Raw genomic sequence first — 18,506 nt, forward strand, 5'->3', positions numbered from 1 at the left:
TAGCGAAAAGTGAATATAACCCAAATATCCATCAATTGATGAATGGACGAATAAAATGGAGTATGTCCATACAGTGGACTCTTGTTTGAAAATAAAAAGGAATGTATTACTGACACATGCTACAATATGAATAAACCTTGAAAATACTATGCTCAGTGAAAGAAGCCAGTTACAAATCACTACATATTATATGATTCCATTTATATGAGCTGTCTAGAAAAGGCAAACCCATAGAAAGAGGAAATAAATCAGTGGCTACCTGTGGCTCTGGGTGGAAGGAAATGAAGTAACTGCTAATGGAGGTGATGAAATTTGAGGTGGATGAAAATGTTCTGGAATTAGATCGTGATGATGGTTGCACAATTCTGTGAATATACAAAGAAAACACAAAATTGTGTATTTTAAATGCTGAATTTTCTGGTCTATGAATTATATCTCAACAATATTGTTTTTTTTTTTGTTTTGTTTTTGTTTTTTTTTTTTTTTTTAAAAAAGCTTTCTGGAGTGGCTGAGTGGCTCAGTTGTTTAGCGTCTGACTCTTGGTTTTGGTTCAGGTCATGATCTCAGGGTCACGGGATTGAACCCCTCATCTGGACGGCCCTCAGCGCACAGTCTACTTGTCTCCTCCCTTCCCCCTCAGTCATACTCTCTCTCTCTAAAATAAATAAACAAAACTTAAAAAAATAAATTTTAAAAAGCTTTCAGACTTTCAGGGAAGATGGTGGGTTAGGAGAAGGCTAAACTCACCTCTTCCCATGGACACAACTAGATAACACCCATGTCAGTATAAATAACCCAGAAAGTGACATGAAGACTGGCAGAATAGACTTTCTGCCACTAAAGGTAGAGAAGAGGCCACATTGAAGAGTGTAGGAAGGGCAGAGATGTGATATGGAGCTAAATGGACCCAGAGGATTGTCCACTGGAGGGAGGGATGCTGTGATTATGAAGAGAAGAAAGAAACAGACACCCCAGGCATTCAGGTAGAGGGAAGATGAACCTCCCTCCTGCTCCAACATTTGGCTTTGAAAACCAAAGGGGCCAAATATTGTGAGTTCTCACATTCAGTCAGGCTTAACACCTGGAACTTTAAAAATCAGTGGGCTCAGCTCTGGGAGAGCTGGGAGGGTGGAGTCCCTGCCCTTAATGAGACATCACAACAAAGAGCCCCACTGAGATACAGCATAGAGGCGGCAATTTGAAAAAACACCCGGGGTATACAGGAGGGAGATTTGTTTACTAATCTCAGAGCATGTGCTGGAGGGACAGAGATCATTGGGAGACTTTTCCAGGAACAGAAGAACTGGCAGGTTCTCTTTCCCTCCCCCCTGCCCAGCCTACATGCATGGACACCTGCAGAAACTAGCACAGCAACAACACTGTCCACTGACTTTCTAACACCATGCATGTCACCCTCTTGTTCTCCTGCAGACCTGTCCCCTCTGATATGCACTTGGCTGGAGATATCCAAAACAGTACCAGAAGCCTGGCAATGTGCAAGCAGCCCCAATTGGGGCCAGTGGGACTCCAGGTAAAAAGAGAAAACAAGCACACACATCCATCCAATTGAGTGCTAGCAGTGGGCTGGTTCTGAAACAAACAAAAAATTCTCAGGATACAATATAGGGAAAGCACCTGGCACTTTGGTGCTACTGCATCTATGGCAAACTCCTGGTCTGACTCAGCTCAAACCCAACATGGCCCCAGATATGCCCACTAACAATATAGGGACTAAATCCTGCCCACAGCAGGCAAAAGAGCCAGGCAGAAAATGACTATGCTGAAGACAAAAGTGGCTCAACCACAATAGTAGGGCACACATACATACATAGGAGACATCCCTGAAGTGCCAGGTTTTAGTGAATGGAACATTGTACTACAGGGCACTAAAGGACCTCTTCTTCATGACAATTACTTTTCAAACCATTCAAGGAAACATAGCTGACTTTCCTAACAAAGAAATAACACAGAGAATCAGATAAAATGAGGAGATTATATCCCAAATGAAACAACAGGACAAAAACCACAGCAAAAAAGCTAAATGAAACAGGTAATAATATGCCTGATAGAGAATTTAAAGTGTGGTCATAATACTCACTGGACTTGAGAAAAAAGTGGAGGACCTCAGTGAGACCCTTAACAAAGAAACAGAAAACATTAAAAAGAACCAATCAGAATGATGAACTCAATAACTGGAATTGAAAATACACTAGATGGAATAAATAGTAGACTAGAGAAAAAAACAGCAACAGATCAGTGTTCTGGTGGACAGAGTAATGGAAAACAATGAAGCTGAACAGGAGAAAAAATAAAAAATAATAAAAAATGAAGAGAGAGTTAGGGAACTTAGTGACACCATCAAGTATAATAATATCCATGTTACAGGAATCCCAGAAAGGTAAGAGATAAAATGGGCAAAAAACTTATTTGAAGAAATAATAGCTGAAAAATTCCTGAATCTGAGGTAGGAAACCAAAATCTAGATCCTGGAGGCACAGAGAGTCCCCAACTAACACAAGGAGGTCCCCACCAAGACACACAGAAATAAAATGTCAAAAATAGTGGTGATGTGATAAATTCAAAAACAGCAAGAGGAAAGAAAACAGTTACATATAAGGGAAACCATGAGGCTATCAGCTGATTTTTCAGCAGAAACTTTACAGACCAAAGAGAATGGCATGCTATATTCAAAGTGCTGAAAGGAAAAAAAAAAAAAAAAAACAACTTCAGCTAAAAAATACTCTGTCCAGAAAGGCTATCATTCAGAATAGAGAAAAGAGAAAGAGTTTTTCAGAAAAACAAAAGTTAAAGGAATTCATGACCACTAAACCAGCCCTACAAGAAATGTTAAAGGAGAATTTTTGAGTGGAAAATATAGACTGCAAAGAGGAATAAGGAAAGTAGAAAGCACAAAAGTAGTAAAATTAAGTATATCTATAAAAATCAGTGAAGGGATCACAAAGTAAAGGATGTAAAGTATGACACCGTATATCTAAAACATGGAGGGGAAAGGAGTAAGAAATAGCTTCAAATTTAAGCAACCATCAACTTATTATAGACTATAATGTATGCATAAGATGTTATCTGCATAAGATGTGCAGATATAATGATAACCACAAATCAAAAATGAGTAATAGATATATGAAAAATAAAGAGAAAGGAATCTAAGTATATCACTAAAGAAAGCAAGCAAACTGTGAGAGAAGAGAGCAAGAGAAGAAAGGAACAGAGAACTACTACAAAAATAACCATGAAACAGGTGACAACATGGCAATAAGTACATACCTATCAATAATTACTTTGAATATAAATGGACAAAATGTTCCAATCAAAAGGCACAGGGTGACAGAATGAATAAAAAACAGAAGGACCCATCTATATTCTGACTACTAGAGACTCATTTCAGACCTAAAGACACATGCAGATTAAAAGCAAAGAGATAGAAGAGCATTTATCATGCAAATGATAATGAAAGGAAAACCAGGTAGCAATACTTATATTAGACAATGTAGACTTTAAAATAAAGACTAACAAGAGACAAAGAATGACACTATATTGTCAGAAAGGGAAAAAGAACAAGAAGATATAACAATTGTAAATATTTATGAACCCAACATGGGAGCACCCAAATACATAAAGCAGCTAATAACAAACATAAAGGAAGTAATCAGTAGTAATATAGTAATGGTAAGGAACTTTGACATCCCACTTATATCAATGGATAGATCATCCAAACAGAAAATCAACAAGGAGAATAGCTTTGAATTACATTTTGGACCAGATGGATCTAATAGATATTTAGAACATTCCATCCTAAAACAGCAAACCCACATTCTTTTCAAGTGCATATGTAACACTGTCCATAATATATCACATATTAGGCCACAGAACAAATTTCAACAGAGTTAAGAAGATTGAAGTCATATCACACATTTTTTTTCTGGCCACAATGAAATATATGAAATATGAAACAAGAAATCAAGCACAAGGAAAAAATCTAAGAAAATAAAAAATACATGGAAATTAGGTAACATGCTATGAAATAAAGAGTGGGTCAACCAGGAAATCAAAGAGGTAATAACAAAATACTTGGAGACAAATGAAAATGAAAACACAGTGAGTGGTCCAAAATTTTGAGGATATAGCAAAAGCTAACCTGAGAGGTAAATTTATAGCAATACAGGCCTACATCAAGAATCAAGAGAAATCTCAAACACCTATCATTACATCTAAAGGAGATAGAAAAAAAGAACAAATAAAACTCCAAACCAGTAGGGGGAAAGAAATAATAAAGATTAGACTAGCAAAAATAAATGAAGTAGAAAATAAAAACAAAAAACAATAGAACAGATCAATGAAACTAGGAGCTAATTCATTGAAACAATAAAATTGACAAACCTTTAGCTATATTCATAAAAAAATCAGAAATGAAAAAGGAGAAATAACAACCAACAGCACAGAGATACAAAAGATTATAAGAAAATATTATAAAAAATTATATGCCAACAAATTGGACAACCTAGAAAAATGGATAAATTCTTTGAAATATAAACCTCCCCAAAACTGAATCAGAAAGAAATAGGAAATGTGAATAGAACAGTTACCAGCAATGAAATTGAATCAGTAATCCAAAAACTCCCAACAAACAAAGTTCAGGACCATGTGGGTTCACAGGTGAATTCTACAAACATTTAAAGAAGAGTTAATGCCTATTCTTCTCAAAATGTTTCAAAAACTAGAAGAGGAAGGAAAGCTTCCAAATTCATTCTATGAGGTCAGCATAACCTTAATACCAAAACTAGATAGAGATCACTAGAAAAAAAGAGAACCACAGGTCAGTATCTCTAATGAAAATAGATGCAAAAATCCTCAACAAAATAGCAAACTAAATCCAACAATACATTACAAAAATCATTCACCTCAGTCAAGTGGGATTTATTCCTGAGATGCAAGGGTGGTTCAGTATTCACAAATCAATAATGTGATATATCTTATCAATAATAAAGGATAAAACTCTATATGATCATTTCAATGGATGCAGGAAAAGCATTTGACAAAGTATGACATCCATTCATGATAAAAAGCCCTCAAAAGAGTAGATTTAGAGGAACATACCTCAATATAATAAAGACCATATATGAAAAATCCACAGCTAACATCATACTCAAGGAGGAAAAACTTAAGAACTTTCCCCCCAGCATCGGGAATAAGACAAGAATGTCTACTTTCTTCACTTTGATTTGACATAGTACTGGAAGTCATAGCCCCATCAATCAGACAAGAAAAAGAAAAGGCGGGCGCCTGGGTGGCTCAGTGGGTTAAGCCGCTGCCTTCGGCTCAGGTCATGATCTCGGGGTCCTGGGATCGAGTCCCACATCAGGCTCTCTGCTCAGCAGGAGCCTGCTTCCTCCTCTCTCTCTCTCTGCCTGCCTCTCTGCCTCCTCGTGATCTCTCTCTGTCAAATAAATAAATAAAATCTTTAAAAAAAAAAAAAAAAAAAAGAAAAGGCATTCAAATTGGTAGGGAAGAAGCAAAACTTTCATTATTTGAAGATGACATGATACTCTATATAGAAGACTCTAATGAGACCACCAAAAAAACTACTTGAATGGATAAATGAATTCAGTAGGGTCACAGGATACAAAATCAACATAGAGAAATGCACTACATTTCTATATGTTAATAATGAATCAGCAGAAAGAGAAATTAAGAAAACAATCCCATTTATAATTGCACCAAAGATAATAAAATACCCAAGAATAAACTTAACCAAGGAGAAAGAAGACCTATAACTCTGGGAGCTATAAAATATTGATGGAAGAAACTGAAAATGACACACACACAAAATGGAAAGATATCCCATGCTCATGGTTTGGAAGAACAAATATTGTTAAAATATCCATTCTACATAAAAGCAATTTACAAATTAATGCAATTCCTATCAAAATACCAAGGCATTTTTTATAGAGCTAGAATAAATAATCCTAAAATTTGTACGGAACCACAAAAAACCCTGAATAGCCAAAGCAATCTTGTAAAAGAACAAAACTGGAGGTATCATAATCCCAGATTTCAAGATATACTGCAAAGCTGTAGTCATCAAAACAATATGGCACTAGCACAAAATAGACACACAGATCAATAAAATGGAATAGAGGGCCCAGAAATATACCCACGATCATATTGTCAATTAATTTTTGACAAAGGAGGCCAGAGTACATAGTGGAAAAAAGATGGTCTCCAAATGGTATTGGGAAAACTGGACAGCAACAAAAAAATGAAACTGGACTCCTTTCTTAAGCCACACACAAAAATAAACTCAAAGTGGGTGAAGGACCTAAATGTGAGATGTGAAACCATAAAACTAGAGGAGAACACAGGCAGTAATTTCTCTGACATTGGCTATAGCAGTATTTTTCTATACATGTCTCCTCAGGCAAGGGAAACAAAAGCAAAAATAACTATTGGGATTACCTAAAAATAAAATCTTCTGCACAGCAAAGGAAACGGTCAACAAAATTCAAAGTCTACCTACTGAATGGGAGCAGATATTTGCAAATGACATATCCCATAAAGGGTTAGTATCCAAAATATGTGAAGAACTTCTACAACTCAACACCAAACAAACCCCAAATAATCCAGTTTAAAAATGGGCAAAAGACATGAGTATTTCTTCAGAGAAGACATCCAGATGGCCAACAGACAAAAGAAAAGATGCTCAAGATCACTCCTCATCACAGAAATGCAAATCAAATCCACAGCAAGATAGTACCTCACACCTGTCAGAATGGCTAAAATAAGAAACACAAAAAACAATAAGCATTGGCGAGGATGTGGAGAATAAGGAACCTTCATGTACTATTGGTAGGAATGCAAAGTAGTGCAGCCACTGTGGAAAACAGTATAGAGTTTCCCAGAAAATTTAAAAATATAATTACTGTATAATCCAGTAATTCTACTACTAGGTATTTACTCAAAGAAAACAAAAACACTAATTCGAAAACACTGAAACAAAACCCTTACATTTTTTACAGCATTATTTACACTTTACAATGGAAGCAACCCAAATGTTCATCACTAGATGCATGGGTAAAGAAGATGTGGTATATACATACATACAGTAGAGTATTACTCAGCCATAAAAAATAAATGAATTCTTGCCATTTGTAAAAACATGGATGGATCTAGAGGGTATAACGCTAAGTGAAATAAGCCACCTAGAGAAAGACAAATACTATATGTATGTATACACACACACAGACACACACAGACACACACACACACACATATGGAAACCAAAATAGTCATATGGAATATATATATGGAAACCAAATAAGTAGTCATCTGACTGGCTGGAAATTTGAATTTGAGGTCCTAAGGAAATGTAGGTGGTTATTTTGAAAAGACTTTGGAAGATTCAGTAAGGATTGTGGAGTTAACATCAGGAGTTTCCTTTTCTTGCTATCACTTATCAGTTACTAGCTCGCTTTTGTTTTCATTCTTCAAGAAATGACTGTAATGATGTCCCACAGTTTGTGTGTGTGTGTATGTATAGGAGAGTGAGAGAAAATGATCCTGATCCATAGCAATTATATTATTATTTCATTACTTAGGATTGAATTTAGTAATTTTTTAGAGAATTATCAGTTTAAAATCAGACAACAAAGTTCTAATTAAATAGTAATAAGTCAGTCAATAGTAATCAATAGTAAAACTATCCCTCGGAGATGGAGAGAATTTAGGGACTTGGTGAAGAAGAAAGGTTTAAAAAAAAAAAAAAAAGGCAAGAAGGAGAGTTTCACAGGGATAGAGAAGGAGGAGAACAACACTAGTGCTTCCAAAGATTCTGATTGTTAAAAACTGAGGACATTTAATAAAATTGCTAATTAGTTTGAAGCTTAAAAAGCACAGACTTTGAAGCATTCGGAGTTTTGAAACTTCACTGTTTTTCAAACATGAATAAAGAGCTCTCTTCAAAAATGTAGTAGCTGTTGCAACTCCCCTTTAGAAAGAACAATAGACACAAGTGGGGTTATCAAGTTTTCTACATCAGAAGCCTGAATAATTTTCCATTTTAAAATATGAACTTTTGTATATTCACATTATATCTCTGAAATATTAAAAAGTCATTAGGACATTAGAGACTCACTCACTCTCTCTCTGAAAAGTGGCTACCAAGTCAAGGGTGCTGTTCAGTGGCATTAGAGGATTAAGGAAATTGGTAAATGTAGTGTTGAATTCTGTCTACAGAATGGAAGTTTTCCATGATAGAGGCAAACTTCTATCTATTCGTCATCCATTTCTGTGTTGTTAGACAAAGAAAGGTACTTGGAAATAAGGACCATCACAAGTCAGACACCTAAATTGTGTATTATTTGTGGCAACACACTGGGATGTATTTAGTGTCCATTCACATTCTGCACCATAAAGAACTGTGTGAGCTAATATGGTATGTAGCTGTTTGAATGTAAATTAATTGCATTTAAATAAAATTAAACCTTTAGTTCCTTAGTCACACCAGCCACATATGACTAGTGGCTGCTATAGTGGACAGTATAGACAGAACATTTATATTTTCTCAGGCTTTGTTGGGCAGTACTGGTAAAGCCACCCAAAACCACCCAAGGTCACCAAAAAGATACTAATTTTTGCATATGGGCTGATTTGATATTTGGGTTGATTAGTTGAGGTTACTAATAAGGCAGAGTTTTGACACCAACTAAGGGCATTAATTTCACATAGAGCTATCTTTAAGCTTAGCTAGAAGCATCACAAATATATTAATCAACTCAGGCTGGATGAGAAAGTAGAAAAGAATCATTTATTTATTCAGCAAATATTTATTAAGCACCTACTATATTTTGGGTACTATATTCACCCATGCTGGCTCCTCATGGTAAAAACACTGTCCTTGACCTGAAGAAAACTTATGAAAACAGATAGACTTACGTAAGGCTATTATGGGGTCTACATAATAGACCTAGGTTCTTAGGGACACTGTGGAAGGAGTGGTTTTTTTATGGAATTGGGTACAGGGAATAATTGGGGATCCTACTTTAAATTGTTCCATGTTTGTGATAAGAAGATGGGTTCCTTGGTGATGAGGGAGAAGTGGCATTGATTACTTCTTCTTTATCTCCCACAGAATCTAGCATAATTCTAAATTCAAAATAGACCGTCAGTATACCAACTGAATAATTTTGCAAGTACCATTCACTTATTTAGGCTTTAGCAGATTTTTCTTAAAGTAGCTCTCTCTTTTAAACTGAGATTTTTAAAAAAATTCAGCAAAAGACGAATATGTCAGGATGACTTCTGGAAGCTCAGGGTAGTTGTGTGAGCAGAAATTAAGGCAAACATAATATTCTTACATTTTAATGTATATTAAATTTACCATTATTTTAATATCAACCACAGGACCTTATGGATACCATCTACAAATGTACATTTTCTTTCTGCTCATTTTACAATGAACTGTAGATGACAGACAGGGAATGGAAGTCTGAGCACTACCTGCCAGGTTGGAAGCAGTCCAGACATCATAATACTGGGAGCCTAATAAGTGGGGGGTGAGGGGAGGAGGAAGTCCAGAACCAAGAAGATGCGATGTAGATTAAGGCAGTTGTCATGAACAGTGGGGTGGGCATTAACTTTCCTGAACACATTCATGCATTGAACAATTCCAAACTACCATTTCGTTTTCACAGTTGCCACCAGATGGGTTGTCCAGTTCCTCCTACTCTGTATTAAACAACATATCTAATAAATATTCAACACTTAGCACATGCAAACTACACTTGTTGAGCCTCCTAACAGCCACTAATGAGGACATTAGCTTTCAATTAACTATATAAAGCTTTGGGTTTGGACTAGAACATTCATTCAGCACAGGCATCAATTTGTAGATCATTATAGGACATTAGTTGGTTGCTAGACAACCACATGTCCTAGCAGATTTTAGGCTGAGCTCCAACAGTAAGCAAGGATCAGATATTTCAGCTCTTAAATTAGGTCTTATCATCTCCTCCTAACAACTCTGCAAGTCTCCTGGGCAGATGTTTGAGGGAAGCAGCTACTAAGTTCCAATAATGAGGGAAAATATGAAAGAGTAGACCATGTATCCTGAAGGCAGAATTAGAAATGTTAGTGTAGCTTGAGGCTGGTGACAATCTCAGCCAAACTACCAAGAGGACCACCATAAGAGGCAGATAAATCTACTTAGCATCTGGGATGATTTAATAGCTTCATGTTAGTATCTTCTTTGCATTTACTACAGTCTCTTGATTAATATTTTTTAAATAAAACTCTTCTATGAAAAATGTGACTTACAAGTATTTTCTGTAGCTCTTATTTTGTTTCATTATATATGAGTGTTTTCTATAAATATGCCTGTGATATTACAGTGGAACAAATAGGAAAAATAGGATATAAATATTACTAAAGCAAATTGTTCCACCTCAGTGACCTATTTTGTTAAGTACTTCAACAAGTAAACCTTAATAAACAGATTTCTCAGGTTTGATAAAATGGCCACGACAGAAAATTGACAGCTTGGAAAGGAGAAAATAACTTGTTTTGTATTACATAGATATCTGAGCTGTGTTTGAAATTTTTGTGAGGTTTATCTGTGGAGTTCCAGTCATGGTTGTGGCCTTTTATACTCATTCCGTGAAGCAGGCTGTGACCCCTGTCTATTTTTTCCCTGTTGTCACAGGTTGGATCACATTCTATGCCCCCACCAAAGTTTATATACTGAAGTTTTAAACCCCAGTACCTCAAAATGTTACCTAATTGGGAAGTAAGGTTATGCAGATGTAATTATTTAAGATGAGATCATTTGGGAGAAGAGTATTTCCCTAATACAATATAGCTGGTGTCCTTATTATATGGCGACATTTGGACACATACATAACAGGGAGAAGACCATGTGAAGATGAAGACAGAGATCACAATAATGTTTCTGTAAGCTGAGGAACACCAAAGGTTGCTAGCAAATACCGGAAGAGATTTGGAAGTGTAGAACAGATTCTGTCTCATAGCTCTCAGAAGGCAGCAAACTTAGTCTTGGTTTAGCCTCTGGAACCAAGACAATAAATTTCTGTTGTTTAAGCCATCCCATTTGGGGTACTTTCTTGAGGCAGCCCTAGCAAACTAAGGCACCTGTAGTAGTAAAGTAAGTAGCTGCCCATTCACTCCTGGGGTAATCAGTTCTCCCAAGTGTCCTGCACAGAGGTAAGGCCTCAAGCTCCTGGTCATACAATATTTTCAAAATGAAGAGGAGATACAATCAATAGGCTTAAATACTGCTATGAATTCATTTGTGTCATCCGTCAATAATACAGCCCTTGTGGCTGATCCATGTCCAATTCATTCCAGCAAGTGATTTTCAATGATAGCAAAAGAAGCCATCCACTTCTATTCACTTTTAGAAGCATGTGTCAGCACTCCCTAAAACCTGTACTGATCTCATTCCAATAGCTGCCTCTTCTTTGAGGAAGCAGAGAAGGGCCTGATAAAAGCCCAATTAAAGAGGGTTGCCATTGACCAGGGCACTTTTCCAGAGAGAACTAAAAGCACCTGATATATCTTCAGTCCATTAGGGCAAGCCACACCTGCCAGAGGCTCATCAGTAATTAAAAGTTACAAGACACTGAATGTCCCCAGTGGGCCCTCTATAGGTGAGAGACACACACACACATGACCTGGAGAAATGTGGTACATTATGATGCTCTTCACATTTGACTCCAAGCGCTGGTTGAGCTCCATGGTTGTTTATTGCCAGTATTCTTTCTATCCAGGACTGGTCCCCATTCATCAAATATAGCAAATTCTTAGTAACATTTATTAATAGAATCAATGGATGAATAAATAGAACTAAGGCCCTAGAGGTAAATTCTGGCTTCACTCCTAAGCTTTACCTTTATCCCCTTTCAAGAGCTCTTCATTGGGCATTAGCACTGTGACACTGATTCCATTTTCTTACAAAATCAAGTTCCAGATATTCTGGTAAACATACTATTTCTCCTTGCCACAGGCTTGACTTAATGTTGTACCTCTTATCTCTGACTTGGCATCAAGTCATACCTCATTCCTCAAAATGTGTCAAAATCCACCTAGCTTGGTGATCCATCTGACAGATATTAGGGACTGGTGTGTTTACTCAATTGTACAAATAAGTTCATTTTTAATTTGCAGCTTCAGAAACTGTCATTCTACCCAGTTTTGATGGCCAGTCTCTCCTTGCTCATTAAAGCCTGCAGAGGTAAGGGTTTGCATGAAACAGTGGGACTTACACCTCAGGTTAATGGTCTATTTATACCCAAGACACCTGTTGCAGAACTAGCGAGTTTTTCTTTCTTTAGTATCTAACTTCTACCTATTCTCCAGGTCCCAGTTCAGACTTCACTCATTGGAGGAAGACTTCCTGAGCCTCCCGTATCCTTCAAAGTTAGAGGTCTCACCTCTGTGAGACCTCATTTCCTTGTACCATAATGCCCAGGACACTAATCATAACTTTTGGAGACTATCATTTTACTTGTCTGCCTTTATAAACACTTCGAGAGAAGGGGGCCTGTCTCATTGTCTACTGCCAGTACCTACTTAGCATAGTACCAGGGGTACAGCAGACATTCAGTTTATCCACCCATTCATTAGTTCATTCTTCCACTGTTCAACACATGTTAGGCATCTGCATATTGACAAATAATAGTGGGAAAAAATTCTGTGGTTACAAGCCAATGTTATAAAAGGGGAATTTATAATCTGGAGCATGCTGAATAAGGATAAGTTCTGTGGAGAAAAAAGGGAAATAATGAAAGGTATGGGGAATGCTAAGATGGATTGCGGCCCCAATGGTGGTGACAGATTCTAAGTAGAGTTGTCAAAGGAGGCATCATTGATAAGTTGAGCAATGGCCAGAAGGAGCTGAAGAGGCTAATAGGAGTATCCAAATACAATTAGGTCTCTCTTTACTTTCACAGGACAGCATAAAATAGAATTTTTTTTTTTTTTTCGCTAACGCTTCAGAGAGGGATTGCTGGATTTTAGTAGGCCTGCATCAAGTGGTTGCCTCCTCCAGAACAGTTCTTATCTCCAAACGTTAGTTTTTCCTTTCTCTTCCTCCTACTTCTCCCCTCAAGCCCTGCCTCTTCCCATTCCTCTCTGACTCATTCTGCTCTTTGATTCTTGGTCAGAATTCTGGCTTCTGACTCATTCACTTCTAATCAATGGAATTTACTTCCTATGTGGCCAGCACTATCCGAGGCAACAGGAAAAATTACAAAAAAGCACAGCTGCTTGAGAATTTTCTACCTATAGACAAAAAAGACATAAACAAGTACCTCATCTCAACATCTCAACAAACACCTATGCCAATATCCTACGACCTATGAAGTGAGCTCTATTTTGTTCAAAAAATGCATAACATCCCAATAAAAGGGGATCTACATGATATACCTCAAATTGGAAAGAGGTTTATTCACTACCAATGTCTCTATCTTCTGATTATTCTCCAAATCCTTCTCTTACAAATGACATTATTCTAGCAGACAGGTAGTAACTGGATATGCATTATTCATGTACTCAAAGTATTTATAACATTTGTACTTTGGAAAAATACCCACCTCTCTTCCACATCACACATGAACAATTATGCGGTGGCTAAAAACAATGCAGTCATTGTTGGTGAGCAGTTAAGTGTCCCGTAAAGGTGAAGTTCATTTTTATTGCTTTAAAAATAACATACAGATTTGTCCACATTGGATTTTTTATTTGTTCATGTGTTTCTGATTGAAAGGGGCAGGGTTTTGCCAGCATGACTGTAGGAGTCAGAGAGAACATTTTCAGCATTCTGGTTTGGTTCTAAAGGAAGAAGAAAAACGAATTAGCAATTGAACCCCTGTTTGGTGCCAGGTACCATGGCAGGTACCTTCCAATATATTACCTTATTTAACATGTGCTGTCTCCCGATCAATACACACACACCTACACAAATGTGGGAAGGAGGTACTATTACTTGCTTCAGTTTAAATGAAAAAATGAGTAACTCAGAGTTTGAATAGGTTTTTCAATGAGGCATAGCTTGTGAATAGCAAAAATGGGATTCCATTCTAGGTGTGTCTGACTTTAAGATCTATGTTTCATAGAAACATAGAAAACATGGGTTTTTCTATGTTTCATAAAGTTTCTCTCAGGTGAGAGTATTAGGCTGATAAGATGAAGGCCAAGGCCATGAGGAGGGCTTGTGTTGACTTTAGTCCAGGTCATAACCTCCCCTCCCCTCCATCTTCCAGTTTCAGGCTAAAGCCTTACAGATCCAAAGTATGATTTAAAAAGTTACCAAATGAGAATATGTAAACTAGATGAGTAAAAACCCATCCTGACCACTGGGTAAACAAAAGTAAATGCCTATACCGATGATGGGTCCTCTTTGTTGTATTCAAAGGCTAACACAACCTGACCTCTATTTTCCTATAAATCTATGTCAGTCTTTTTCCTTCAAATGAAGGAGGAAATTATAGGGATTCTAGCTCTCTAGATCAGGAGAGGATATAGCTAGATTCATTTTGACTAATCATAGGTGTCTTAGAATAACAGGGAAAAGTTGCCAGAATTATTTGTGTCTGCTAATTTCACTGCTGCCCTTTGAGAATCACAGTCATGAATCCTGAACTCCAGTTTCCATTAGCTACTGCTTTAGTGTAGAGAATGATACTGAATATGTGTGTTTATGGTGATATAAACATATGGTAGTGACTAGAGTGCTCAATTGATAACATTAATTGAAAAGGTTCTAAGACTCCCTTAGAGGAGATAAATGAATCTGAATCCCAACAAATTAGTGGTCTTCAATCTGTGCTACAGCTTACATGTCCACCAAATTTTGAGCAATGTATAAAACTTATTTTTATAATTGAGTAAACACACCGATCCCTAATATCTATCAGATGGATCACCGAGCTAGGTGGATTTTGACACATTTTGAGGAATGAGATATGACTTGATGCCAAGTCAGAGATAAGAGGTACAGAATTAAGTCTAGCCTGTGGCAAGAAGAAATAGTATATTTACCAGAATATCTAAAGCCCTAGATTAGGCACTCAAAAAATTAAGTCTGATGCCCAATGGCAATGGGAAGAAATCAAAGAAGGTAATAGGAACTCCATTTCCTTTCTTTAAGAATACATTAGGAATGTTTATACTTAAAGGAGGAGATTACCTAGTTCAGAAAAAGGAAACCTTACAATTTGTGAAGTCTAAGAATATGCAGATACCAGCTATGTTAAAAAAAAAAAAATCATCTACTTTGAGTCTATGGTATGCTGGATTTGACTATTATGACTCTGAAGAGCTAATTTTTTAATTTTCAGAAAACCTATGAGCCAGGTGTTAAACATCATTTATTAAGTTATGTAAACTTTCAATTAAATAAATTATTTTTTAAAAATAAACACTCCAAGATTATCAGTTCCTAATTATTTTACTGTATTTCACTATTAGTTCTGCTCTTGAGGATATTTTTATCTGTTATATCTCTGTGGAAATACTTTGGAAAGGAGTGCTGCTATACATCTCTTCCCCAGACCCAGAATTCAGTGATGACATGTGGGTAGAAGAAGTCAGCCATTTGAGGAGTACTGACAGCATGGAAAGTGGCAAATGCTAGAAAGCAGGTGTCCCCTAGCCAGAGAGCTAGCATTAAACACTCTCTTGCACAGAGCTGCTTTGAACCCAGAGATCTAATAGTTGGAGGGTCTGAGAGCTGAGTTTGGCAGACTTGACTCAGAGTAGATTTGTGTCATAACTGGTTGCTCAATGCTTCTTAAATGCTTTTCTTACATTTTGTTAATTTCCTATATTAGATTCCCTTGCCATGGGTATAGGCTATAACCTAAGAAGGGGTGCTGCTTAGAATTTCTGTTGCTGGCCATGTTGGTGGGGTGTGGTGGAGGGGCATGGAGAGGGAGCATGTTGGAGTTACTGGTATGGCGACTGTCTGGGTCTCCTAGGCTGTGAGAACTGTGCTGTCTGCCTTTGCCCTGAAATGGGCAGATCACAGCTTCAGGGAACTGATGGAGTGATCTGGCTCTAATTCAGGGCTAATCAACCTCAGACCTGAGCCTTAGCCTGATTTTTCTGACTATGAGGTTTTGGAGAGCCTGTGATCTTCCTCTTCCATCAGTTTATCTTCTGCTTGAAATAACTAGATGGGCTCTGAGTTTTAAAACAAAGAACCTGGATTAATGCCGCAGCTTATTTCTATTTTAGCACGCCATAAATGGAACTATAATTGTTTAAATTTTGACATTATAGAACAAAAACACAATTACATTGCACAGATTAAAATCTTTACTACCAATTTATATTTTTATAAAAATGTTGGGAAATATAGGAGTATTTGTTACCCATGAGTCATCACGGCTAACACTTAATATTTTACTTTTCTCTTTTTGCATGCAGTATGTATTTTAATAAGAGCAAGCTCACACTGTGTATTATATTGCATCGCCTTGTGCTACATTGGTGGCATTAACTATATATATTTAATTAGCATTACCTGCATTTATCTTTTTTTTTTAAGGTTTTATTTATTTATTTGACAGACAGAGATCACAAGTAGACAGAGAGGCAGGCAGAGAGAGGAAGGGAATAGGCTCCCCGCTGAGCAGAGAGCCCCATGCAGGGCTTGATCCCAGGACCCTGGAATCATGACCTGAGCCGAAGGCAGAGGCTTTAACCTACTGAGCCACCCAGGTGCGCCTGCGTTTATCTTTTTAAATGAAAATTGTATTCATTTCTGAATTTGGATAGTTTATATGAGGGCTTTCTTTTGAATCTTACTTTTTTGAAGCTTTGTTAAGTTTTTGATTTGTGGAGACAGTCTGAACATGCTTGCCCAAAACAAGCATGGCCTTTGGAATTCATTTATTTAATAAATGATTGAGTGTCTATCTTCCAGGTGCAAGGCACTATTGTCAGTTGGTTGAGTGAGAACATAGAAGAAAATCCTTGCCCTCAAGGGGTTTATATCTTGATAGTGGAGGTAGGGAGTATAGCTAAGGAGCAAGTTAAAGCATATGGAGAAAAATTAAGTTGGGCAGGGAGGATGGAAGCACCAGAAGAGAAGAAGGTACTTTCAGTTTTAAGAAGGGTGGTGAGGTAGAACTCCCTGGGGTAATGCAGCAACTGAGTCAGAACTCCAAGGCAAAGGAGCTTGTTGGGGAGGGGACCTTCAGGCAGAGGGCCCAGCTAGTGGAAAAGCCCAAGGCAGAATCTTGTCTCCTTTATTTGAGAAACACTGAGGAGACTAATGTGGCTGAAGTGGAATGTGCAAGGGCGGAGAGTAGTAGTGGATGGTGAGAAAGGTAGGGGCCGTGGAGAGAGGGGAAATTGGATCATTTAGGAATGTGGGCCATTGCAAGGAGTATGACTTTTACATTGAGTGAGATGAGAAGCTATTGGATTACTTTGAGCACAGGAGAAATATGACTTCATTTGTTTCTAAAGGTATTACTCGGACTTCTTCCATTCAGAGTGTTGTTTGTGAACTGGGAATATCAGCATTTCCTGGAGGAGGTTAGAAAGGGAGACTCGCAGGCCTCACCCCAGACCTACTACATCAGTCTGCCTTCAACTAGAGCCCCAGGTGATTGCATGCACAATACCATTTGAAAAACAGGAATGCACACTAAGGAGGAGAGTAAGAGAAACCACCAGGGAACAGGTAAGAAGCCCTCACTATAATCCTGGTAGGAGATGATAAAAGCGTGGGTCAGGGTACTATCAGTGGCGGTAGAGAGAAGGAACTCGACACAGGGAGAGAAAGGACAAACTGAGAATTACTCCACAGGTTTGGACACAGGCAAGTGCAAGGATGGAGCTCTTACTGAGTTGGGGAAAGAAAGCAGACAGAACAGATTTGATCAAGTTATATTTGAGATGTGTGATGGTTCATTTTACTTGTCAACTTGGGGAGGGTATTTTTAGATGAGATTGACATTTATATCAGTGAACTTTGGGTAAAGCAGATTGCCCTCCAAAATGTGAAAGGGCTTCATCCAGTAAGTTGAAGGCCCGAATAGACTGCCTTTGGACTTCATCTTCATCTGCACCATTGGCTTTCTTGAGTCTCTGCCTATTGGCGCATACTGCAGACTTGGATTTCCAGTCCCCATAATCATGTGAGCCAATTCCTTATAATAAATAATTGGTTCTGTTCCTCTGGAGAAGTCTTTTTTTTTTTTTAAGAGTTTATTTATTTGACAGAGAGAGAGAAAGATCACAAATAGGCAGAAAGGCAGGCAGAGGGGGAGAGGGAAGCAGGCTCCCCACTGAGCAGAGTGCCTGATTTGGGGCTAGATCCCAGAACCCTGAGATCATGACCTGAGCCAAAGGCAGAGGCTTAACCCAGTTAGCCACCCAGGCGCCCCTCTGGAGAAGTCTTATATAAGATGTTAAATAGTTATTTATGTAAGTCTAAAGGTAAGACTAGGGTAAGACCCAATCTC

At 37.7% G+C, this 18,506-nt stretch overlaps 1 long non-coding RNA gene across 1 annotated transcript in view; it reads left to right on the forward strand.

The window, feature by feature from the left end:
• Positions 1-1,429: 1,429 nt before the first annotated feature.
• LOC123394387 overlaps positions 1,430-18,506 on the forward strand; it is a 235,800-nt gene continuing 218,723 nt past the window's right edge. The window contains exon 1 of the long non-coding RNA XR_006609098.1: positions 1,430-1,531. This is a non-coding gene — a long non-coding RNA (uncharacterized LOC123394387). The remainder of the gene's footprint in view (positions 1,532-18,506) is intronic.

The sequence above is a fragment of the Mustela putorius genome, unplaced genomic scaffold (genome assembly GCF_011764305.1).
Source record: "Mustela putorius furo isolate JIRA1106 unplaced genomic scaffold, ASM1176430v1.1 tig00003834_pilon_pilon_pilon, whole genome shotgun sequence".
In the NCBI taxonomy this organism is placed as follows: Eukaryota; Metazoa; Chordata; class Mammalia; order Carnivora; family Mustelidae; genus Mustela; species Mustela putorius.